The sequence below is a fragment of the Lactuca serriola genome, chromosome 7 (assembly GCF_051521515.1).
Source record: "Lactuca serriola cultivar US96UC23 chromosome 7, Lser_US96UC23_V15, whole genome shotgun sequence".
Taxonomy (NCBI): Eukaryota; Viridiplantae; Streptophyta; class Magnoliopsida; order Asterales; family Asteraceae; genus Lactuca; species Lactuca serriola.
In genome coordinates this window covers 202,199,066-202,224,829 of record NC_136414.1, presented here as the reverse complement: position 1 = coordinate 202,224,829, position 25,764 = coordinate 202,199,066, and the positions used below count along the sequence as shown (strand labels likewise).

Below are 25,764 nucleotides of genomic sequence, written 5' to 3'. Positions count from 1 at the left end.
TTTTTTTTCTGAAAGTTAAGATGTTTATGAATACATGTTGAAGCTAGTGGGAGCATAAGTGTTATGTTTTATAATAATCGTCATGATAGTGGGAGCATAAAAGTTATGATTGTATGATTATTAAGGAAAGTATTGCAAGGTTAGCAATATTAATTATAAGAAAACAAGAGTCATACTTTGCAAAGTCGCAATAGTTGAAGAGTTGGTTTGCTATAATTAAGGGAGAGAATATTATGCTTCATTTCAAATCTAAAGGTTTAGGTTGAGAAATGTTAATAAATTTAGTCAAAGATACATAGTGTGTTCTTAAAATTTCGATTATGATTACGGCATTCCTCTTCACAATTCGAATTTTGAGAACATAACAAATAAAACATTGTGCGTCGTGTCCCATACACTTCGGGTATAAGATCGATTGCAAATGCTTTAACGTTTTGCCATTCTAAAATTTTCCAAATGTCGAGCGCATTTAGAGGGAAAAGGGACTAGAATTGGTTTTGACTAAAATAATTAAACAACTATCAAAGGACAATCCAAAGTTCGACGAGGATTGGTCGCTTGTGAGTAGTTGGAAGTATAGTATTGGAAGATATGGAAATGTTTTCATATTGGATGGACCATATCGACATTATTAAGAATAAGTTGTAATATGGAAAATATGGAAATGTATCCATATTGGGAATTGAATATTGAGAAATCTATGACTAGATTAGAAACTTCTATGCAAAAGGATGTTCAAAGAATGTACTTTAAGTGAGAGACATCACGTCTATGGAATTGTCTTGTAACAATCTCCAATAGAGGACTTTGTAATATCATTGGCAATAGTCTTTGTGACTTTGGTGCAGTGACATTACGAAAGGATAGTTGCATAGAATGTTAGAATCTAGCATATTCTATAAGTAGCAAGAATTTGATATTCTTTCACTAATGGAAAAAGGATTTGGAGTTGTGAAATGAGAATGATTAGAAATGTGTTCAATGTGATCTATTTCACAAGTAAGAACCATAGGTAAACATTGTGTGCATGCTAGGAGCATGGGACAAGTGTTGTAATTCAAGTAAGAAGTTGATTAACCGAAACGACAAATAATGAGTAATCAATATGGTGATAAATAAAAGGAGTTTTATTTATACTCAAAGGTTTGAGGACATATGGGATTAGTATTATTCTTGTGTTTCACATTTGCATGTTTTGACTTCCAGAATAATTGAATTTATTAAGAATAATCGAATTATTCGAACGGGCCACAGTCGTTCATATGTTGGAAGTAGATATGAATGAAGATTGTCGTGAATTGGTGTGTGGATTGTCTAAAAGAGTATTAGACATAAGCAAATGTTTGCTGCAACGTTCATGAGTGCTTATGAATATGAATTTGAGCATTGGATTAAACCCACGCTCACTTGGATCACTCGATGAATTGCATCACGAGTGATTGGTGAGACGATAACATCTTATATTCTTGAAACCGAGATGTGTGAGTTGTATCTTGCAAATCGGTTACACATTGATAATATGTAAACGCACTAGTAACTTGGTGTTATAAAACATATTGTTGTGTGTGATTCGGTGAGTAAGTGCAAGCGAGCATTGAATCAAAGTTTATCTATTCCTTTTATCCAAAGTAGGATAAAAGCGATATCTTTGGGCCCCTCGATGGTTTAGTGATGACAAACGTAAATGCTCGGCCGGGCTAGGGCTAATTTGATTTGTTCAACTAGTCAGTCGTCATAAATCGAAAATCGAGATATAGTACAAAGAGAATGATTTGAAATCATATCTCATATGATATCTAGAATGGAGGAATATACGATCCCTTATCTAAGGACACGTGTATCTGATAGGATCAGAGTTGACAGCGGCTTTGGAAAGCTACGATTGCAGATCAAGATCTGAAGTCATACGCATAATAGTTATTAGACTCATCCAAGTGGGAGACTGTTGGATTAGTTTCTAAGTCCATAACTATTTTGGTATGTACTTGACCCGATGGTGCATGGTCCTTTTGGGTTGCCTTCACCAAAGCAACTTGATTGGAGAAATAAATAGAGAGAGAGGTTATTATGATTTATTAGTATGTTATAAGAATAATATATTAAAGGATAAATCATATTTGTTTAATTAATATTGGTCAATAATTAATTAAGAATTAATTTTGTGATCAAATGTAATTAATTAAACTAGAGGGGCTGAATTGTAATTATGTGATAGTTGCAAAATAGGGCAATGGTTATCCTTGTTAAAGGATGGACGAATTCAAGGATAGGGATATCCTTAAAATCGTTCAAGGTCCAAGAGATAGGGATTTTCAAGGCTTATCTTATGGTTGCTTGATGGGCAAGTAACTAGATAAGGATAAAGAGTGAAACCCTAATCCCAACCCTATATAAAGACCCCTAAGGCCTTAAGATTTCGTGCACTTGATCCCTAGAGCATCTAAGGACAAATTTCTACCTCTCTCCTCTCTCTTTTTACTTCTCCACTTGCTTATGGTGTTTGTAAGCCATTAGAGGAGTGACACTTGTGACTCTAAGCCTTCCAAAGTCAATTCAAGGAGGAATTGGGATTGTTATTACTACATAACAATCAAGGTAATATCTTAAACCTAATTATATGTTAATATTGATTTCCATATGCTAGAATTAGGGTTTATAGTCTTGGGTTCAAAGCATGTACAATAGAGAAACCTAGATCCAAGCATTAGGGTTTGTATGAGCACATAAGATGTCTTATGACCAAAAACCCATCAAATAAATATTATATTTAATATATTATATTTATATATTAATAAATATTACTTTAGTAGATTATTAATTTTTTTAATTTCTTATTTATTTGATTAACTACTTTTTTATTGGATTATTACTATAAACATATTATTTATATATAATATTATTTTATTGGATAAATAATTTATAATATATACTATTAGTTGTTTTAATTTTATTAGTTCCACCACAATGTCGTCGAAATATGCAAACATGTTGCCTCCCATCGCCGAAAATCGACAGGACAAATACTAATCACCTTCATCGATGGTCTGACGAAAACCCCACTAACTTGTTTCACCCAACGCCGCAAGTAGGCATCTGCGACAAACTCTTCACAATCCGTCACAATCCTCCATATTTTCCACTAAGCCGACCATATTCCGCTACAACCACTACCATTTGAACTACCAGGGGGTCTGATCCGAACACTCTTGGTCCATCGGCCATTCTTTATGAAAACTACATTGACCGACTACCCACAAAATGTGCAACAATCTCCATAAAACAAACCACCTCCACCCGACCATTCATTACCGACAATGCCATCAATGACGAAAATGTTAGATCGAGGGTTTTCAAACAACCAAAACCGTTGCAGGTTCGGAGTACTCGAATTTTGTAATTCACGAAGAAATGTTTTTAGGGAAATTATATATGCAAAAATCATAAGTTTATTCAAATATAAAACAAAATTAGATACATGCGAATATACAGAAACTAAAATAGACATGATGATCTCCTTTCATGAATAATTACAGAAAAATTCATATATATATATATATATATATATATATATATATATATAGAGAGAGAGAGAGATAGAGAGAGAGAGCTAGGTTCAAATGTGGATTGACATCTATTGTGCGGACGTGTGGATAGTGTTATTCTGCAAGAATGCATTCAATCATACATAACTATTGTCATTATCACACATTTTCACTAGTTAAACCGTCTGTAAGGTTATTATAGATTTTTTTTTTATTATTAAATTCATTATGTTAGAATGTTGTTAGAATATTTGTTGAGTCGTATTCTGTAACAATAAAAACGAGTGAAAAACGATGCATGAGAACAAAAATGAATAAAAATTAGTGAGAATGCGTTAAAATGACAACAATTGTCTGAGGTTGAACGCATTTACAGTACTAAACAACCTATTCTATTAGTAATTATCATAGAATAGCACTCTCCACACATCCGCACAATAGTTGTCCATCCACATTATAACATAGCTATATATATATATATATATATATATATAGAGAGAGAGAGAGAGAGAGAGAGAGAGTAATAGGGGTTGGAGACGGACCTACATTGGTTATGGTGATCGAGTGATGGTGATTGTGTTGTCTAAAATATGTTATCTTCCAAATATTTAAAATAAACTATGAGAGGTAGGGTGGGTGAGATTTTTTGGGATTTTTATTTAAAACTAGAAAAGAAGCCCCGCTTCGCGAGGCTTGGATTCGACACTAATGTCAAAGAAAATTGATGGAAGACATTACGTTAAAGATGTTGTCATCGTTTATCAATCGTTTGTCATGGAAGTAGGATGCTATAATTGGTTGACTATGAAGGTATGATGCTTAAAAATGAAGTAAAGTAAAAGAAAACTGTTATATATTCTCTTTTTAAAACACATATGTTGGTTACAAAATCATTTTAACTAAATTTAGTCAAAGGCAACTCCAGTCTAACTGCTTCCTCTCGTGGGTACTGCTCCAATTCCTCCTCCTTGATCTTTATCAGGTCTCCCTTGTAGCTTCAAACCCAATGGAATCTATAAATTAAGGAGAATGGAAAACATATAAGAAAACGACCAATATTCCCTTCAAAAAGTTGGACTGTATAAAAATGCATTTTGTGGACCTCATTCTTTGTTATTACCTTCTATGCAGTCGGGCAGACCGATTGATTGCTAGACATGCTATGATGAGTAAATTGGCTGCAACAGTTGAGAGCCAGAAGCATAATTGTTCATGGCCTAGGAGTGTGAGGACTGCAAATTACTTGGCAGTTTTATCTATATCTTGACAAGCCAATGCAGGATCAACAGTGGTGCCTCACCCTAATATTGGAAATCTCTCCTGAAAAGTCAAGGTCAACATCTATTTAGCAAGAGCTGATAGATCCTTGTTGAATCTATCATATACCCCAGGCATTCTAACAGATTTACAGCAACCAAACACTCAATAATACCAGAAAATTAAAGATAGATTTCCATTCATTCGAGAGGAATGGTCTCTCCAAGAAGAACAAAGTTCTTTACAGATTAATTCTTAGCTACCTCACTCATACTCCTAACTACTATATAAACTACTACAGAAAAGGACAAAAGGGAATAACAGCCAACATAATCAGGTGTTGTTCCCACTAACAAAACAACCAATAATAGCCATAATACTAAAAGGACCAAAGTACCCCTACAGCCAAAAAGATAACAGAATAACTCTTTAGAAACTAAAAGCACTATAGGATTAGTTAGGCTTATCAAGAGCTCTCAAGATCGCCCTACGTTCATCTGGATTTGACAAAGGCACATACAAAAGCCTAACTAATCCTATAGTGCTTTTAGTTTCTAAAGAGTTATTCTGTTATCTTTTTGGCTGTAGGGGTACTTTGGTCCTTTTAGTATTATGGCTGTTATTGGCTGTTTTGTTAGTGGGAACAGCACCTGATTATGTTGGCTGTTATTCCCTTTTGTCCTTTTCTTTAGTAGTTTATATAGTAGTTAGGAGTATGAGTGAGGTAGCTAAGAATTAATCTGTAAAGAACTTTGTTCTTCTTGGAGAGATCATTCCTCTCGAATGAATGGAAATCTATCTTTAATTTTTTGGTATTATTGAGTGTTTTGTTGCTGTGAATCTGTTAGAATGCCTGGGGTATATGATAGATTCAACAAGGATCTATCAATTGGTATCAGAGCTTCTGATCCAATGGGAGGAGCATCAAAGGAAGTTGTTGCTGGCAAAAAGGGAGTAACAGCCAACATAATCAGGTGCTGTTCCCGCTAACAAAATAGCCAATAACAGCCATAATACTAAAAGGACCAAAGTACCCCTACAGCCAAAAAGATAACAGAATAACTCTTTAGAAACTAAAAGCACTATAGGATTAGTTAGGCTTATCAAGAGCTCTCAAGATCGCCCTACGTTCATCTGGATTTGACAAAGGCACATACAAAAGGTTCTCAAATCTTGTGGGTCTTAAGGGTGCCTGATCCATCAGCTCGGGCCTAAAATGATGTAATTATAATAATTTGACATGAATAAAGCGATTTATTAAAAAAAAGAAAAGAAAAGATGATGTATCAAACTGCAGGTTAGCTCAAGGATAATTATGGTATTTATTAGTTTTAAGTTTGTTTAGAAGAGACTCTATATAGTGGAATGAAAAAATGTGGTTTTTATTATCACGCTCGTCTCCTTTTCCATCCTCAAACCCCTCTCCCCCTACTTCACTTCACTGTAAACTTAATACAACTAAAAGTTTATTTCAATTAAAGATTCACAATTATATTAGAAATGAAAAGCATTAATCAGTTTCAAATAGGTTTAAAAATTAAATGATGAAGGGATTGGGTGGCAATGGATAAAGTAGGAAGCATTGAAGAAGAAATGGGAACATACTCTAAATTATCTTCATTTTAAGAATGGTCGTTACGGTTTATGATAGATGTAAGAATAGAATTTCATATGTTCACCTCAATTTCATGCACATCTAGTTGATTTTAGGATAATAATTCTAGAATGTGAAAACATCGAATGGATTAAAAGAAAGGTATTTATGATCATCACCTCATGTTAGGCACGCTGAGTGGATGCTCACCACTTTGTTAGAAACATATTAATGTGAAATCAGAATTTTAGATATTCTGATCTTGAACAACATCATATGAATTTTAAAGGAAGGTAAATAGAAAAAAATAAATAAATACTACCTCTTTAAAAGTCTATCTGTTAGAACCACACCTTCAGGGTTGTTAAAATGTCAACCTGAGGAAAAAAAAAATAAACCTAAGGTTCCATTGACATCATGAGTTATATTAATGTATAGAAAAAGAGTAGAAATATTGAAATGGTTGGTGTGTTCATGATCTGTAAATTATATTACTAATAGTAGGTGATATGAAGTCTAGATCTACATAAATTCCACCTCTAAAGAGCATGTTTTTTTCCATATAAGCTAAAATAAAGATCTATGAATGAACGACATCATGTCCAAAAGAAGCTTTAAAAGCCAAAATCGTTGGATCAATATCTGAAAAATACTGGAGACGGTGAAATCAAGTTCATGTTTTGGTCATGAAAAAGGGTCAAATGGTGGTGAAAAAGGGTTCTTGGGATTTTTTAGAGAGTTGGGTAAAAGTAATTTTCCATGGATATCCAGTTTGAATGTGTACTTTTTCCAACATTGGGCTTGCCTACAACAAGTACTTATCCTGTAATTATACATAAATGTGTGAATCGTTTGTTTTATACAATATTTGTGAAATTGTGAGCTTTATTGAAGAAAAAAATAAGGTCGGTTGTATACAATGACCGATAATGATGATTTCTTTTAATTTTTCATTACCTATCATCATCATCAATTTCTAAATTGAAGCAATACAGTCATGAAAAATATTTTAAGGATACTGAGTACCGTCATGGTTAGGGTCAGCAAGATAACCAAGATCTTTCATCTCATAATCGTCTAGAATCGTCATGTTCATATCTTATAATAGTGCAATCCAATACAACAAATTCCCCAAACATCTCTACAAAAGGAACATCTACACCCTATAAGAATTAATTTAGTTTTCCCCAAAATAGGATTCAGTAAAGCTAACATATACATAGTCAAACATACCTCCATTTGCGATGAAAAGCCTTTAATTTCCATTTGTAGTATTTGTTTCGCATCTACTTGTCCTCTAAGTCAACCACTTTCTTAAAGCATCTATTACCAATTGGATGTAGAAGTTCCTCTCCTTTATTAGTCTGTAACATTATCAAATGGAAGTAGAACCGAAAGTTTACTATTACCACTTAAGTAAAAAAAAATTAGATGTATACATAAACCCACGTACACACACACACACACAGTAAGATACACAGCTGCAGACACTAACACATCCATTCATAGCAAAACATAAACGCAAAATCTCACAAAATTTCGATGCCTAATACCAATGATGTTATCTTGAAGGAACTCACAGTCGTCTTCATCAAGAACATTGTTCCGCTTCGATTCTCTACCAGGATTCATGCAACATAAATCAGAAAGATAGCCATTGACTCACACTAAATTTAAGATTGTCAAATTGATCTTACTTCTTTTCTTATTCTTTTTCCTCTCATCATCAATATCTGCCCTTTCATGTTCATAAGCATCCTGCTCATCTTCATCAACATCATCTACTATGAAATCATCTTTCTCATACTCATCAACTTCAATTTCTGTTTCGTCAAGGCCATGAGCAAAAACATGATAGATGTAAAATCCAAAACTTTCCGGAAACAAATATAAAAAGAGATTACATATAATGATTAAAAAAAAGCTTAAAGTACCTTTTGAGAAAACAATAGCATTCTAAATATTCATTCTTGATACATAAAGATTATTGAAAATTCATACCGTCTTCTTCGTTATCGTCGCTATCACGATCTTCACTATCAACAACGTCTACATCAATTCCATGTTGAATATTATATGCTCAATGACTAAACCTAACTGGAATATCAATTATAATGTATCAATACTAAAACATCAAGTCGTAATAGCATATATAAGAAGTCATTCGAGTAAATCAACTCTTTTATGTAGAAAACAATCCGGTAAGTGAAAGGAAGAACATATGGAAACTTCGTATTTTAATAGTATTTACTCTTTTAGTACCTCCATCACCATCATCAAACTTGTAAATTGAATCAACCTATTAAAACCCTAAATAGTGCTCCAAAAAATCCATGTGCTTCGAAGTCGGTTGGTCTCAATTACCTGTTGAAACTGCGTGAAAAACATAATCAATGGGTAAGAAAACATCTTCCTTGTTTTCAATTACGGGATCCTTCCCTCTCCATCCTCAGATTCCATGATTCCGCAAGTTGGTAGGAGTTTCATTTGGAGGACGACTCTACATCTGCAGGAACCTTCTTCCAACACGAAGTTCATCACCATACTCTACTGAGTTTCCATAAAGGGAACCAAAGATCTCAGAATCCGAGCAAAGAAGAACCGAAATAAAATCGACTGGAGAGAAACATGTTGCATCCAACGTATATGTCTGGATTCGGAAGCAAACAATATGAATAGAAGTAGATTGAAATAATTGAAAAAGAGTAAGTCGACATCAAATGGAAAACATCAATAGGCCGTGAAGAAAAAAGATCATTGAACAATACTTGCGGTAAAAAAATCCGAAAAGAAAATGAGGGGTAGAAGAGGTAATGAGTTTGGAAGAGTGAAACTGCACTGCAATAGCAATCGGAATTTGCGAATGAAATTTATGATGATGGAAGATGCCTGAAGTAGATGTAAATGAAGATTCCAGTCGGAAACGAATAAGAGATGAAATCGGGGAATATCTGGGCAGAGACAGAATGAAGGACAAAGAAAAGAGGAATGGTGGAAGAAGAAGAGAGATAGAGAGCACAGATAAGAGGGTAGTTTGGAAGAGTAGGCGGTGTGACACAAACGAATGGATTTTTTGGGTGGTGAGTGACACGTGGACAAAACACATATCACTCCCTGAAAGAAGCGGTGCATTACACCTTGTAACCTTGGTAGACAACCAACTGATAAAGAGCACGTGTGCACCAACAATTTAAATAATGACATAAAAGACCTAAGGCAAAGAAAAAGATGGATTTGAACATACAGGGGACTAATTTTTCCAAATCCTTTGGAAATTTACTCTAATTAAGATAGGAGAATTTTAATTAATATATATATATATATATATATATATATATATATATATATATATAACAATAAGCAAAACGATTAAAAGAAAATAAAACAAGTAGTATTTTTTACAAATAATTAATTAAAAAGTTTTAATCTAATAAAATAATATTTATTAGTATATAAATAGTATATATTAAAAAAATATTTATTAATATATAATAATAAATAAAGGTTAATCCAATAAAATTAAATTAAAAAAAGAATTAATTAAAAGGTAATAATCCACTAAAATAATATTTGTTAATATATAAATATAATTTATTAATTATATTATTTATTAATATATAATAATCCAATAAAAAATAATACAGTAAGAAAGAAAGAAAATAAAATAAAAAAGATTTAATCTATAATAATTCAATAAAATGAAAAAAAAATTACATAAATGGTCTTTAAAGTTTAGTAATAAAAAACAACTACAAAATCATCCAAAAAAGTAAAACTGTTATTTTTAAAAAGTTAAGATGAGATAGTGACCAAAACCAAGGAGGAAACTTATGTAGGGCCAAGAGGGGCTATGGCCCCTTGTTTTTTTTTCATAACTATCTCTTAACTATTAAAATTTTTACATATTAAGCCTAAAACTATAAATTTTGACTTTGGGCCCCCATGTTCTTCAATTTTAATATATATTTTATTTTAGGCCCCTAATCAACACTTCAAGCTCTGTTACCGACCAAAACCACAAAAAACCACAAAATAGAAACATTTCTTGCTAATAAACTTTTTTTTAACCTTACCTAAAGTAATCGGCAATTCTCATTGTAGTTTTTTCTTTGTTTTATTTTGAAGTTTCGACAACTACATTTAAATTATATATTTATTGTAAAATACATTCATTTCATGATATATATATATATATATATATATATATATATATATATATATATATATATATATATATATATATATATATATATATATATATAATTAAAAGCTTGAGGTCCGGTTCCGTTGATGACTTTTTTTTTTCAGTGACGACCCGTGAATACATCTTATAAAAATAAAAAATAAAATACTAATCATAAAATCGAGCATAGTACTATATCGGAGAGAAAAAAAAATTAAAAGAAAAAAATTTGGATCATTAAAATTGAATCATAGATCATAAAAAATGAATCATGGATCATACAAATGATCATACTTCAATTTTACTACTCCAAAAAAGTTTTGATTTTTTTTTCTCTCTAATATAGTACTATGCTTGATTTTATGATTTGTATTTGTTTTTAATTTTTTTTTCAACTTTTTTAAGGTGTCTTCACGAGTATTCATCGAAAAAAGAGTTCTCACTGATCTTGTTTCTATAAACTTAATAAAGCTTTAATATCTAAATATAACTAAAATATAAAATGAAATGTTGTTAAATTTGGGACCAAACCCGACAAAAGAAATAAAATGATATAGTATACTAAGTGTTTAGAGTAACCTATTAACAAAGTTTACAACTCTAATGGTAAAAGTTAAGATTTTCAAATAATAAAAAAACTTTTAAAAAGACTACCATTGCAGATGCTTTTAGAGCATACAACACCTGCTTACATCCAAAAACGGGCGAAATCAGGTTCAGATCTCATTATTTGATCCATATGCAATCATCTTCAGGTCATCCGTTCACCTCCCTTGGCAATTTGTTTCTCGAATGTGTGATGCACTGTAATCACAATCACAAGGTCAGAGCATGGACTATACAAACTAGCAAAGAATCAAGAAATCTACGGGCATGGGTTTCTTAGATTTTGTTTTCCTAAGCTCGCCATAGAATCTTGATAGAAGACTTTGAATCTTGTTGGATCTCAAATGTCTTTCTATTATGATCTTCCTTATCCCAAAATTCTGAGGAATTTGTTGTGGCTTTTGTTGTTTGATGTGTATCATCTTTACTTTTCCGAAGAACAAGCTGAGCTGCAAAAGAAGTCCAATTGCTCTTTATGGAAAATGAAATAATGTTGTGTGATGAATTCATTGATGTGGTCTGCCTCAATGAACCAAACGGAATATATCCCATATGTGTCTTTCCTTTCCCATTATATTCGGGCTTTGGTGCTTCATGAGACTCCTGCCAAAGCTCAAATCGAGAATCTTCTTCATGTGGCTCATGCTTGATGACTATATCAATATCCAGACTTACGTCGTTGGTAACAACGCGTATTAAGAACCCAGAAAAGTCATTGTACCAATCTTCTGGAAGACGCAGTTTAAAAGTGCAATCCCTATCATGTCGAATACGCACTGAATTTGAGTCCACCTTGAGATGTGGATAACGTATTGTAAACGTGTTCCCCCTAAAGAACCTACCTACAAAATTCTTTCGAATCTGAGGTTGAAGACCGACACTGATAAAGTGATATTCGATAGCATTTCCCTGCCATGCATGGAGAAGACTTAGCGGTTATTGTTCATATGTTTTGGTTTATAAGATAAAGATAAAAAAATTAAAAGGTACCTATAGCCAAACCTGGAGCATGGAGTCTAATAATTTGTAACCATAGAGTGGATGTACTTTGTAACTCCCATGAAACGAGACTTTCCACAACCATTTACAGTTTGAAACATCTCCAAAGCTTTCAAGTGAGCTACAACCATCGGCATTAATGACAGCTATACTTGACGGCAGCTCTGACAACTCTACTAGACAATAGCAGTTTGTCACATTGAGCCATTTGAGTTGAGGAAGTCGCACCTGACTAAAGCTTAATCGTGAAAATTTATTTGATTCTAGATTGAGTTCTTGCAAATTGGGTAGCTCCCAAACACCAGAGCCTATGTCTTCATCTCCCAACTGGCAGCTGCTGAGGTTCAACTTTCTTAAGCCGAGTTCTTGCAAACCGTGAAAGAACCGTAGTAATCCTATACGGTTCTTGTTGTTGTGAGGTAAACAACATTCTACACCAGGAAGATTGCTGCAACCACACATCCAACAAGTAACAAAAATCCTGTACAAGGTTGATAAGATGCAACTTCTTTCCCACTATTATCCAAATGAACATCTGGTATGTTGTCTACGACACTAAAAAGTTTGGGGCAATATGAGAATGAAAGGGTCTCAAGTTTCTTTAGTCGACTAATGGGTGGAAATCTCTTAAGGCCATCCACAATGGGAGTTGTATGAGGGTTTAATAAATTAAATGTGAATATAATATAGAAGAGAGAGAGTGTAGAGTTTAATGGCCATTGAATGGTGTAATAGAATTGTAATGAAAAGTAATGAATTTTTTAATAATTAAATTGAATGTGTATGTTCTCTTTCCTATGTGGCAATCCATACAACTCTTCATGGTTTAATGGATTGGAGATGGCCTAAATTTGGAACAAAACTTTATAGATAAGAAAACAAGCCTTTCCAACCGTCCAATCCATGGATGAATCTCTTCTAAACACTCGCATTCAGAAAGAGTGAATCTTTCAACATTTGGAAGTCCATCAAAATCTGGTGTCGTGATTAGTTTACTCAAACAGTGAAGTTCCAATATCTTCAAATTTGGCAGCAGCTGTTGTATACAACATCAAACAAGTCAAACATGTATCCAGGTGATAAGATTTTCAGAATAACTAGCAACACGGACTTCTCAGATACTTTATATTTTGAACTGTTTGATTAAATATCTATAAATCACTTCATTATGACAAAATAATGAAAGGTTTTTTTAACCCAAATTCATGATATCAAATGTTTTATATTAGTTATTAATCAACAAAAAAATATATCAAAATCTCAACGAAATAACAATATAGTATCTATTTTCGAAAAAGCAAAAAAAAAATGTATTTCTCAACCTTACCTTTTTTTTTTGGAAAAAATCTAATTACTTCTAAGAAAGGGTAACAAATAATACCGCTCAGCTAGAAGACTTTTGGTTTATGAAGCTTATTTGGATACCAAGCATTACAATGACTAATCTTTTGCATATCATGTGTAACAAGTTTTATTTAAAAAGTTTAGAGTAAATTACAAATTTGGTTCCGATGGTTTGCTAATTTCGTAGGTAGGTATAGTGACTTTTTAAAATTTAAAATTACATATTCGGTTCTTTTGCCTATTAAATTTGAAAAGATTATTATATCATTCACAGTATTTATAAATTGATAAATACTCCACCCCTGCTTAGGGATGTTCACTATTTTAGGTAAAATCGTATTGTCCAATTGTCTAAGTTGCATTGGACTATATAGTTCAAATTTTTTATTGGTTTTAACAAGAACTAAACTATTATTTTGCATTTTTGATTCGTTTTGATTACTAAATTGTCAATAGTCCAAATAAACAAAATAAAAATTATTAATTTATATATTTATATAGTTTTAATGTGTATCTTTAACTTTATATTAAATTATTAACATTTTTTCTGTTATTTCTATTAAAAGGCATGCCCATCAAAAATTCATAATTAATATAAATTATAATTCACAAACAAGCCAACATTTATGTCCTATATTTGGAGAACCGAATTATGAAAACCAATCCAAAATAATTCTAATATGGATGGTTCAGATCATATTTCAATTTCGTTCGGAGACTATGAAGATCACTATTTAGAAAATCGATATCAATTTGGATTCACTTGACAAATCGAATTGATTCATCCAAACAAACAACCTTACACCCACCCATCCCACATCCTCTTACCCTTTACCTTATCGATTACCTTCTTTTACAATCTTAACTTTGTCTTCTCTGGTTCACTCCTACTCCAACACAACCACCGGTGACCCCTGCATCATGGCATTGTGCCACTAACGACCACCACACCACAAAATGCTAGTGTATATAACTTGGAGTCTCCCTTCTATCGTAAGGGCTCTTTTAAAGAAACAATTTTGGACTTCACATATATCATACATGCTATCAGAGCTATGTTAGCTATGGTATCAGAGTTGGTGTCCCACACTGTGACATCCCCATTTTTATGATCCGAAAAGACCTTTACTTTATTCTTTTTAAAACAAAGTATTCTTTATATTTCAGTATTTGTCCTATAAAAGTATTTCCGAATAAATGTTTTTCATTGATTATTAAAAACATGAGATGTCATAACTGATACAAGGAACAGAAACATAAACGTAGTCATTGTCGGCTTTACTGTTGGATTAAGGTGTCTAAGTCAATAACTAAATTGATATACTCTTGAATTAGAAGCAAATTCCTTTTTGGGTTGCCTGCGAAACTAGTAACTAATTAGAATGACAGTTGGAGATACAGGTTAATTTGTTAGTTTATTATATGAATAATAAACTAATTGGAAATTGAAACATATGATTTATTAATATATTATATGATTAATTGATTAATTAGAATTGATTTGGATTTAATTCTAAGACTAATTAGAATTAATCATTCAAATTACTATTTGCTTTCCATGGGAGTTTCCTTAAACAAGTATAAATAGGACACCATGGGTGCCTATTTTTGACACACATACTGGCTTTCATAGAGCCGAATTTATGCTCAAGTCTCCTCTCTCCTCAAGTCTTCTTGCTACTAGGGTTTTGGGTACAAGCCATTAGAGACATCTATTCCTTTGGTGCTAACTTTCCAAGATCTAGAAGAAGGATTCTACTTTGATTATATATAGAAACAATCAAAAGGTATGTAACCCTTATTTTATGTATGAATTTCGATTTCATAGCCTCTCTCCTAGGGTTTTCTTGATATTCATAGTTAGTTGTCATCAATAGAGAAAACATAGATCCTTTCTAAGTTGCATGTGAACTTAAGGATTTAAGTGTTTTTCCGCCACATGTAATTTTTGTTTATAACCTAGAAAACTCATCAGTGGTATCAGAGCCATAAGTTTTCTATTTGATTGTGCACTAGAATGAATTGATCAAAAGAAGTATAAGGGATTATGACTAAATTTGAATGATTTAAATTAATTTTTTAATTGGTAAATAATTATTTAATCCATGAAATTAAATTATTTAATTAATTGTTTAATTGGTAAATAATATGATTTGAATTTATTTAATTAATTTTTTAATTAATATAAAAGATTAAATCATTATTTAGTTTAAAAGTAATTATTATTAATTGTATAATTCGAAAAAAAATAATTTTAAACCCTCGCATTTTAAAAAGTTTAAAATCCACCTTATATGATATATATATATATATATATATATATATATATATATATATATATGATTAAAAGTTTAATATATTATATGGATAAGATACGTCAGTCAAATCGCTAGTACGCCTGATTCACAAAGTTTAAAATCCACCTTATATGATATATATATATATATATATATATATATATATATATATATATATATATATATATGATTAAAAGTTTAATATATTATATGGATAAGATACGTCAGTCAAATCGCTAGTACGCCTGATTCACAAAGTCATACTTTAAAGGAGGTATAAGGAAGCGGCCTATAAAATGATCGTTGAATGAGTGTCCACTCTCACCCATCGCTCCCTTGTATGGTGGAGGGTCGTTAGTTGAACAAATTTGATAGGACATAACCTCTTAAAAGCATGGTACTATAAATTAACTAAACCTTTTTGAGTAAATCCCAATTCTAGTTACTTTAGGACAAAAAATGTGAAGTGTATTCTAGTCCATGAAAATGCACATCACTCATTATAAGTCGTTAGTAGAGCGTGCGTACTTAACCGACATACTAATTTTGGACTATAAAGTTGAGTGATGGATAAATCAAAATTTATTATTGTTAATGGAGTGTGTGTGGTTTACCGGCACATTAATTTGAGATGATAAATGACATTGAGGTTGTCAAGCGGGTTTGCATAGTTATTCACATATTATTTGTGATCATCGGCATCCCAATCATAAATTTGAAGAGCATAATCTGAGATTAAACATGTCATTGATAAAATTCAATGAATCTCAAACGATATAGGAGTTTCATGCTAGATTAAAATCAATAAATTTTGTATTATCTACCTTAATAAATTCACAATTAGATTATGACATCCCTCTTCTTTGTTGTGAATTGTATTTTGGATCCTAGCCTTGAATATTTATTTTGAGTTAAAATATTAAGGATTTATATCACTAACTAAAACTAAGTCTCTTTAAAATATTTCTGGACACGGTGAACTCATTGCTACTCAAGTTGGCTCCTCCCACTCAAACTTCTCTCTACTTTTGATTTTGTCAAAAGAGAAGCTCACCGGTCCCAACTACATGGATTGGATAAGGAACTAGAAAATGACTCTTCATTATGAGGTCAAGGAATATGTCCTTGAAAATCTTCTTGTCAAAATCGATGTATCCACCATTACTCCTGGGGAAATTGCTTCATTCAATCACCATTCTGATGATGCCACATAGGTCGCTTGAATCATGGTGGCCATTATGGCTCCTGAGCTGGCCAAGTTCTATGAGGACTAATGACCATACAAGATGGCTCTTGACCTTGCTGGAAAGTTCCACAAGAAGGTGAGACAAGAGTGATTCGAAGTGGTCAAATCTTTCATGTTGTGCAAGCTCAAGGAAGGAGAGCCTATTTGTCCTCACATACAAAAGATTCACATATATGTGGAGAAACTTCATAAGATCAATGTGTTGTTTGATGATGAGTTGGCCATTGATATGGTCCTTAACTCATTACCTCCTAGTTATGATCAGTTCGTTCTAGCCTATCATTTGAACAATACGGAGAAGACATTGACCGAGCTTCATAAATTATTGCAAACTGCTGAGTCGGGGATGAAGAGAAATCATGCCTCTAATGCAAACAAATCCTCGTGTCCTTGCTATTAGATTTGGCAAAGGTTAGAAAAAGAAGGCTCATTCCTAATCTACCAGGAAAGGGAAGGCCCGTGCTAAAGGGTCTAGCACTGGGTCAACGTTGAAACCCAACTTTGATGTCCCTGCGGTCAGTGATCCAAAGGAGGTCACTTGCTTCCACTATGGTGGAAAGGGTCATTGGAGAAGAAGCTGCCCTTAGTACCTTCAGGACTTGAAAGATGGAAAGATCAAGTCGTCCTCTTCAGGTATTTACACTATTCAAGTTAATAACACACAACTTTCTCATTCTTGGGTCCTTGACATAGGATGTGGTTTCCATATTTGTTCTGATTTGCAGGGACTAAGCAAAAGTGAGGAGGTGAAGCATGGGAAGCTCAATCTAATCATGCGGAATAGGAGATCTTCACCTGTTACCAAGATTGGAACACATGGGATTATGCTTAGTAGTGCTGTTAGGGTTAATTTAATTAATTGTTGTTATGCGTCAGATATGATGCGAAACATTATTTCATTTCACGCACTATATAGAAAAGGTTTTAGATATTCATTTGATAATGAAGTTGGTTCTATTTTTGCTTATCATATGGGTGTTTTTATGTTTGAAGCTTTACCTTGTAATGGTGTGTATGAAACTGTGACTTGTGTTGATAACCTGGGCAATAGTGTGTTTCATATTGATTTGTCCAATGATGTGGAAAAATCATATTTGTGGCATTTTCATCTTGGGCACATAAACAAGAAACACATCGCCCACATCCAAAATGATGGAGTGTTGGAATCATTTGATCTTAGGACAAATGATGAATGCGAATCATGTCTCTTGGGCAAGATGACAAAATCACCTTTCACTGGATCATGTGAATGAGGTGAAGGATTGTTGGACCTAATCCATTCGGATGTATAGGGACCTTTCATATATACCACAAGATATGTCAATCGATACTACGTGACATTTATAGATGATGATAGCAGATATGGTTATATCTACTTAATCAAACATAAATCGGAAACCTTTGAAAAGTTCAAAGATTTTAAGCACGAGGTCGAGAGTCAATTAGGCGGGAAGATAAAGATGCTCAGATTTGACAGAGGTGGTGAGTATCTTAGTATCGAGTTCTACGACTATATTAGGGAATATGGAATTATTTCACAATTGACTCCTCCCAGAACACCACAACTTAATGGTTTGGCTGAGAGGCGTAATCAAATGTTACTTGACATGGTTCGTTCCATGATGAGTCGAGCTTCTTTTCCTATTCATTTTTGGCGGTATGCCTTAGAGACAACCGCCCATATCGTGAATCTTGTTCCAACAAAGAAGGTTTCCAAAACACCTCATGAGATGTGGACAGGGAAAGCTCCCTCGCTCGCACATATCAAGGTATGGGGTTGTGGAGCACTCATAAGACGAGAGATGGATGATAAACTTGGACCCAGAGCTGAGAAGTGTTATTTCATTGGCTATCCACATAAATCCTTTGAATATTTTTTCTGCAGACCTGGTGATAACGTGGTCTCTGTATCTCGAAGAAGAGTCTTTCGCGAGAAAGAGCTAATATTCAAAGATGACAGTGGAGTGCTATTGATCTTCAAGAAATATAGGAGTCATCCAATGAAGGAACCTCATACAACACTAGCACTCAACATGAGGAAGACGTTCCAGTTGAGCGAGTTGACAACTCATCACCCCTTCTTCGTTCCAACATGCTTAGTATGCCACCTGAGTTATATGGTTTCCATATTACTGCATATGGTGACACATTTGTTAGTGATCGTACATTGGTAAATTTAGATGAACTTGCTAACTACAAGGACGCAATGGCAGGCCCTGAAGCTGCTAAATGGAATGAGGAAATGGACAGTGATATTCAGTCCATGTATGCTAACCAAGTATGGAACATGGTTGATCATGTGCCTGGTCGAAAGACAGTTGGGTGCAAATGGATATTTAAAAAGAAGACTGACATGGATGGGAATGCACACACCTATAAAGCTAGGCTGGTTGCAAAGAGATTTACTCATACCCAAGGGGTTAACTATGATGAGACATTTTCACCGATAGCTAAGATAAATCCTATTAGGATTATGCTTGTTATAGATGCATTTCATGATTATGAAATTTGGCAGATGGATGTTAAAACCACCTTTCTTAATGGGAAGCTATCTAAGGACGTCTACATGAGTCATCCAGAGGTTTTTATACATGCCAAGTTTCCTGATAGGGTATGTAAGCTTGAGAAATCCATTTATGGATTAAAACAAGCATATCGCAGTTGGAATCTCTGCTTCCATGAGATAGTCAATGAGTTTGGGTTCTCTAGAAGTGAATATGAGTCTTGTGTATACGTCAATGCTAATTGGGAGTATAGTGACTTTCCTAGTCTTGTATGTTGACGACATACTCTTTATAGGGAACGACATTCCAACCTTGTATATTCTAAGAATAAGGATTCACTCGGATAGAAAAAATTGTCTTATTGGTCTTATCCAAGGCACATATTTGGATTAAATTATGAAGCGTTTCATTATTCAAAATTCAAAGAAAGGGGAATTGCCTATTCGTAGTACTATTATGTTTAATAAGACTCAAAGTCCAAGTATTGATGAAGAGATAGCTTACATGAGTCAAGTCCCATATGCTTAGGCTGTAAGATCGATTATGTATGCAATGACCTGTACTCTCAATGATGTGTCTTATGCTTTGAGCATGGTTAGTCGATTTTAGGGAAATCCTAGCAAAGCCCATTGGATTGCAGTAAAGAATATTTTTAAATATCGGCAAAGAACGAAAGACAAGTTCCTAGTTCTTGGCGACAAGGATACGTTAAAAGTGAGTGGTTATAGTGATGCAAGTTTTCAAATAGACTTGGACAACTTTTGTTTGCAGTCTGGTTGAGTATTATTACTGAATGGAGGAGCGGTTACTTGAAAAATTCCAAGCAAGACATAATGGTTGATTCCACATGTGAGTCTGAGTGCATTGCAGCGAGTGAAACATCGAAGGAAGTGGCTTGGCTGAAGAACTTTATCAGAGATCTCAGAGTCGTTCCAATTATTCATGAACCAATGGAATTGTTCTGCGATAATGTAGGTGCGGTTGCTTTAACAAAAGAGCCAAAGGATCATGGTAGATCCAAGCATATCGATAGAAAGTACCATTACATTCGATTTCAGGTAGAATAAGGACACCTTTTGGTGAAGAGAGTATCATCAGAAGATAATGTTGTAGATCCGTTCACAAAGGCTCTGAGCAGGGTCACACACTACCAACATGCTAGGAGCATAGGCATTGGAGACGATATTAGTTTTAGTAGTTAGATGATATGTTTGAAACTTGTAACAAAATAAATATAATTGATTTGGTGAATGAATAATAGAGAATTAGTTATGAGTATCATACTGCCTTATTCAATTATTTATTCTTGTGTTTCTTTTTGCATGTTTACACTTCTTGAGTAATTTAAGTTATTCAAACTTCGACAGCCGATCATACTTAGGGAAGTAAGTAGTGAATTAAGACTATCGTGAATTGATTGTAGACTATCGATTGATGTTATGACATTGCAATTAGAATTGCTACAGTATTCATGAGTACTTTGAAAATAGGGATTTTAAGTATTGGATAAACCCACGCTTAGAGATTAATTCATGGATCTTGTCACAAGTAATTGTAAGACGATAATATCTTCTATTCTTAAAGCAGAGATATAAAGTTAATTGTTTACAGATTAATTATCCATTGGTTTACTCAAACACATCTCGTAACCGGATGTTATAAAGGGTAATTCCATGTGTGATTTAATGTATGAATTGTATAACTATGTAGTCAATGTAATTCGTTCCTTTTTCCCTAATAGGAAAAATGATATCATTGGGCCCCTCGATGATTTGATGTTGACTATATCGTGTTGAGACCGGCCAGGACTAATTAATGTGTCCAATTTGAAGTCTACTCAAGTCTTTTCAAATTGGGAAACATAATTTTGGAGAATGAGATTGATTTTGATCCATATCTTGTGTTTATATGATATCTTCAAGAATGAAGGAATAGCTTATCACTTATCTTAGGGCCGATAGCTGATTTGAATCAAAGTTCGACAGTGGCTTTGGAAAGCACTCTTTGTTGTTTATATCAAGGTCTATACTTGCAATTGTAGTTACAAACTTATCCAAGTAGGATACTGTTGGATTAAGGTGTCTAAACCAATAACTAAATTGGTATATTCTTGAGTCAGAAGCAAAGTCCTTTTTGGGTTGCCCTCAAAACTAGTAACTAATTAGAATGATAGTTGGAGATATAGGTTAATTTGTTAGTTTATTGTATGAATAATAAACTAATTGGAAATTGAAATATATGATTTATTAATATAGTATATGATTAATATATTAATAGAAATCGTAATGATTTATTGATTAACTGGAATTGATTTGGATTTAATTCTAAGATTAATTAGAATTAATCATTCAAATGACTATTTGGTTTACATGGGAGTTTCCTTAAGCAAATATAAATAGGACACCATGCATGCCTATTTTTAACACACTTATACTTGCTTTCATAGAGCTAAAATTATGCTCAAGTCTCCTCTATCCTCAAGTCTTCTTGCTACTAGGTTTTGGGTACAACCTATTAGAGGCATCCATTCATTTGGTGCTAGTTTTCCATGATCTAGAAGAAGGATTCTACTTTGATTATTTACAATAATAATCAAAAGGTATTTAACCCTAATTTTATGTATGAATTTCGATCTCATAGCCTCTCTCCTAGGGTTTCTTGATATTTATAGTTAGTCGCTATCAATAGAGAAAACATAGATCATTTTTAGGTTGCATGTGAACTTAATGGTTTAAGAGTTTTTCCGCCACATGTAATTTTTTTATAACCTAGAAAACCCATCACTTAAAACATATTATTATACTAAGGCCTACACCTCCTTGAATATCTCATCACATCCAAACATCACTATCTATGTACCTTTATACCGCTACTTGTGACATAAAGAAACTGAGTGGGTCAGGCTTAGGAGCCAGGTGAGCACATAGGGTTTTCAACCAACATTATTATTATTATTATTATTATTATTATATTGTTTTAAGTATATATATCACAACAGATTAATCCCATTTATCCATTTCCGTTAGTCTAACTCTTCAATCCTAAAATGATAATCTCAAGGGACCTATCCTAAAGAATCTCTATAACAACCGGTAGACAATACTGCCTTGGGGATTCCTTAGCAATACATGTCAGTAATGCTACAGATTGTGAGTCTGCTAGTGTTCCACAAGACTGTTTAGAAGAGTCTGTGGTCGTCATCAAGTATCTGTTAGATGACTACTCTCAGTTGGTCATGGTCTTTCACCTTTATTTTATCTCTGGTATGGTCTCTCACCATTATCTTATCTCTGGTATGATCTCTCACCATTATTTTATATCTGGCATGGTCTCACGATTTTTTCATCTCCCTCTCTCTCTCTCTCTGCCCTTTTTACTCACTACAATATAAGTTTGATAAGAATACATATATGATTTATTACATTTAAAAATCATTATGTCATTTAGCACATATATATTAGGAACACATATAATAAGCACATAGGTCATCTAAGGATATTAAATACTTGATATCTCTATGTAAGCAGAAAGTAACTATGTACCAACTTGTTAAAAGTGGATGACTCGAAATTTGGGCAGTGCTTCGCCTAACACTTTAGATTTTCCTTTGTTATGACCTAGGTAAGAATGTCACTAAGTCTTAGTCTTATATTCTTATGACTAATATTGTTCTGGATTCCTCATAGATCATAATGTCTACTGATCTATAGTTAATAAGGAACAACCAGGTAAGATCATATCATAAGTAGGGTCCATTTGGTATACAGAGTGTACTATTTGGAAATCTCACTTTAGACACCTTATAAAATATAGCCTAAACATCATCCATGTAAGTAGATCAATCAATATTTTGACTTGGAATCACTGATGAATCTTATTTATAAATTCATAATAACGACTATGAATATAAATATAAGTTAGACTTGAATTAAGATAAGTGAAACTTAACTTATAGAGATTTTCTAGCTAAAAGTCGGGAAATTGTATTGGCAGAACTTCGACTCGATAGCTTCTACTTGTCGGGCTCTCAAAGACCTTAAAGCCTAGCAAAAATACACTAATTACTACGAAATTTCATAACTTAAAATCCAGAGAGAATGGGAGTCGTGGTGTCAGCAAATGTGGTGTTATGTGCTTTTCGGCTATGCATATCCTGTTGAATCGTGCCATGTGTCGCAATTCCGGTGGTCCACGTCCCACCTCCTAGAAGCGTCGTCTGCCACACGCTTCGAGATTTAATTATTTTTTAAAAATCGTATCTTTCTCATACGAGCTTCATTTTTGACATTTTTATATCCACTCATAGCTATCGACGGGTACTACAACTTTCATTTAGACTCTGTCAGCTAATTCTCATTTTATTTTTAAAGTTATATATTTAACAGGGTAAAACTGTTAAAGTCCGTATAAAAAATCATAACTCTTTATGACGTCCATTATCGACTATCTTTATACCGACGGATTCCTATTCATGATATCTTTGATTTTCATGTAGATTGTCTTTCCTAACAATCGATTATTCAAAAATTTGAATTTTGTGTCGCACACTTTTATACTGAAACTTCGAAAAATCATAACTTTCTCATATGAAGTCAGATTTGGACATTCTCTATATGCACGAGTTCGTTTTACGGTTAATACGACTTTCGTTAAGATTACTTAAGCTAATAAGTAACCTATGTCCGATTCACTTTTTATTACGCGCATAGTTATGTCGGTTTAATCGCGAAACTTCGAAGAAGCATAACTTCTTCATACGAAGTCAGATTTAAGTGCTCCTTATATCCACAAGATAGTCATTACACTACTACATCTTTAGCTATGATTAAATATTATATCTTAAATTTCTAGCCCGAATTGGAGGGCGTTGCACACACCCACGTGGCTCAATACATTTATATCCATCCTCATTGAGCCTCCAACTCTGTGAAGGGTGTGTTAATGTATCACATATCGGTGTGACACCATCTATATATATATATATATATATATATATATATATATATATATATATATATATATATAGAAACTCCAACACACACACACACACACATATATATATATATATATGTGTGTGTGTGTGTGTGTGTGTTGGAGTTTCCTTAACTTCATAAGGGATCTTATGGACACACAATCTTGGACTCCACATATATCTTACACATATTAAATTTATATTTGCATGTGAATGTTACATGCTATAAATATACGATGTAATATTAATATATTAATATATAATGTAATATTCATATATAAATATCCATACTTATATTAACGTGTGATGTTACATGTTATATTCACCGATGAATATTACAAGATATTTTCATATATGGATAAACACCCGCAAAAAACTTTTACCGTGCCACTGTTATTATTTTTTTTTCCAAAATCAACCCCATAAACTTGTGCTTCTTTTCCGCGCATTATTATAATCTTGCAATAAAACCAAACAATTGTATCCCTAGAGTCAAAGCGTCCACCAAATAGAAAAAAAATATATAGAAAGAAAGACTACAAATCAAACCCATGTTAGAACTCAGCAAAGAGAACTCTCATTGTGTAAACCCATATAGTAATTCACCACTGATCCACAAGAATTTAATAGAAAATGGTGATAACTAGATGGTTATTAGACATAGAACTAATAATTATTAAGGTGTTGATAAGAAACAAACTAGAAATAGTTGTTAACAAAGAGTTTTTGGTTAGTTTGGCAAGTTCATAAGATGATAAAATAAAAGCCCAAGAACAGTTTGTAATTAGGGATACACAGCTACATATACATGACAACCACACATTGAAGTATTCCAAACCCTTTAAATATCATATGTTACGCTTAGAAATCAATAACGGATTCCTAATATGCTTCCAACAAGATGGGAAAGAAAGTTTCAAAAATAAAGTGAGCATTATCATAGGTAAAAAAAACATATCCATACGTGGGAGGGCGAATGAAAAAACTGATGAAATGATTAATCATATTGTCATACAATTAAGGAGGAGAGTAGCAAAGAAGCACTCTGTATTGAGATATAGTTATCATTCCTCCATACTTATCGCTTTCCTTGTATTTAGGTTTTGTATATATCTGTTATGTATTTTATTGTTTTCCCTTAAGGATATGTAATCTCGTGTGTATATATACAGCCCTGGAGAGGCATAATAAAGGGAACAAGATTCTGCAATCACAGTTGT

At 33.1% G+C, this 25,764-nt stretch overlaps 1 long non-coding RNA gene and 1 pseudogene across 13 annotated transcripts in view; both read right to left on the bottom strand.

The window, feature by feature from the left end:
• Window positions 1-4,331: 4,331 nt before the first annotated feature.
• LOC145062587 (uncharacterized) lies at window positions 4,332-9,652 on the bottom strand. Of its 12 annotated transcripts, XR_013687631.1 has the most exons (7): window positions 8,656-9,652; window positions 8,091-8,490; window positions 7,627-8,011; window positions 7,420-7,534; window positions 6,716-6,770; window positions 4,663-4,862; window positions 4,332-4,555 (listed from the first exon to the last, which is right to left on the bottom strand). It is a non-coding gene; the product is annotated as an uncharacterized LOC145062587 (long non-coding RNA). The 12 variants fall into 12 exon arrangements; XR_013687623.1 differs by having other exon boundaries at window positions 6,716-7,534; XR_013687624.1 differs by having other exon boundaries at window positions 4,663-6,770.
• Window positions 9,653-10,948: 1,296 nt separating this feature from the next.
• LOC145062356 (TMV resistance protein N-like) overlaps window positions 10,949-25,764 on the bottom strand; it is a 39,937-nt pseudogene continuing 25,121 nt past the window's right edge. The window contains exons 4-5 of the transcript XR_013687536.1: window positions 12,185-13,217; window positions 10,949-12,091 (exon numbers count right to left, since the gene is read on the bottom strand). The product of XR_013687536.1 is annotated as a TMV resistance protein N-like (transcript). The remainder of the gene's footprint in view (window positions 12,092-12,184; window positions 13,218-25,764) is intronic.